At 46.5% G+C, this 1,454-nt stretch overlaps 1 protein-coding gene across 3 annotated transcripts in view; it reads right to left on the bottom strand.

The window, feature by feature from the left end:
- Window positions 1–1,454, bottom strand: part of PPP2R1A (protein phosphatase 2 scaffold subunit Aalpha) — a 38,735-nt gene that overhangs the window by 1,528 nt on the left and 35,753 nt on the right. The gene's annotated exons all lie outside the window — the stretch shown is intronic.

Below are 1,454 nucleotides of genomic sequence, written 5' to 3'. Positions count from 1 at the left end.
AAAAAAAAAAAAAAAAAAAAAAAAAAAGTAAAATCAGGCCTGGCATGGTAGCTCACATCTGTAATCCCAGCACTTTGGGAGCCCAAGGTGGGTGGATCATCTGAGGTCGGGAGTTTGAGACCAGCCTGGCCAACATGGAAAAACCCTGTCTCTACTAAAAATACAAAATTAGTAGGGTGTGGTGGTACACGCCTGTGATCCTAGCTACTTGGGAGACTGAGGCAGGAGAATCACTGGAACCTGGGAGGTGGAGGTTGTGGTGAGCCAAGATTGCGTCATTGCACTCCAGCCTGGGCAACAAGAGTGAAACTCCGTCTCAAAAAAAAAAAAGTAAAATCAAGGCCAGGCGCGGTGGCTCATGCCTGTAATCCTAGCACTTTGGGAGGCCAAGGTGGGCAGACCACTTGAGGCCAGGAGTTGAAGACCAGCCTAGACAACATGGCAAAACCCCCGTCTCTACTGAAAGTACAAAAATTAGCCAAGCATGGTGGTGCACACCTGTAATCCCAGCAACTTAAGAGGCTGAGACACAAAAACTGCCTGAATCCGGGAGGCAGACGTTGCAGTGAGCCGAGACTGCACCACTGCACTCCAGCCTGGGCGACAGAGCGAGATTCTGTCTCAAAGGAAAACCAAACAAACTGCAAAAAAACCAACCAACCAACCAACCAATTACTTTAAAAGTCAGAAGTATGACAAACAACAACAGACTTCTCTGGGGCCCCAAACAGGGAGATCAGAGCAGGCTGGGAAAGTAGAACAGAATCACAGAACCCCCAAGTCTCTGAGGCCCAACAAATGGGTATCTTTCACTGATTTCACACATATTCACTGAGGCCTACAATGTATATGGAATGAATACGGAGCTAAATCACTCTCGTTTCTTGCCATGAGGCATCCGGGCCAGGAGTAAGACAGAGACCAAACTGCTACGTAAGAAGGGAGTGCTAAGTGGTCCCAAGGGAAAGTTCCTGGTCCTCCAGGAGCCCAGAGGAGGCAACCACTCTCATCTATGGGGCCCAGGGAACTCCGCCTGCACCGAGTCAATTATTTTGGGAAATGGAGGAGGACTTCGGAGAGAAACTAAAGCTGAGGTTGTATCCTGGAACAGATTCAGACAGAAATCAAAAGTGCAGGCTTTGTGGGTCCCCCACTTTCACTTGACAGCTCCCTGTTCTCCCCAAATAACCACTATTCTTACTTCCATCATCTCGATTCTTTCATTCTGCCTGTTTCTGAACTTGACATAAATGGTGTGTTTTCTTGGGTTTGGCTCCTCACTCAACATGGTATCTGTGAGAGCCACCTGTGTTGCCGCCTACAGCAGGCATTTGATTTTTCACTGCTGAATAGTTTTCCACTGTATGAATGAACTAAAATTTATCTGCTCTACTGTGGGCAGACATGGAGGTTTTTTCTGGTTTTTTTTTTTTTTTTTTTTTTTTTTTTTTTTT

This window comes from Theropithecus gelada, chromosome 19, assembly GCF_003255815.1.
Source record: "Theropithecus gelada isolate Dixy chromosome 19, Tgel_1.0, whole genome shotgun sequence".
Lineage (NCBI taxonomy): Eukaryota > Metazoa > Chordata > Mammalia > Primates > Cercopithecidae > Theropithecus > Theropithecus gelada.
This window is presented reverse-complemented; position numbering and strand designations above follow the sequence as displayed.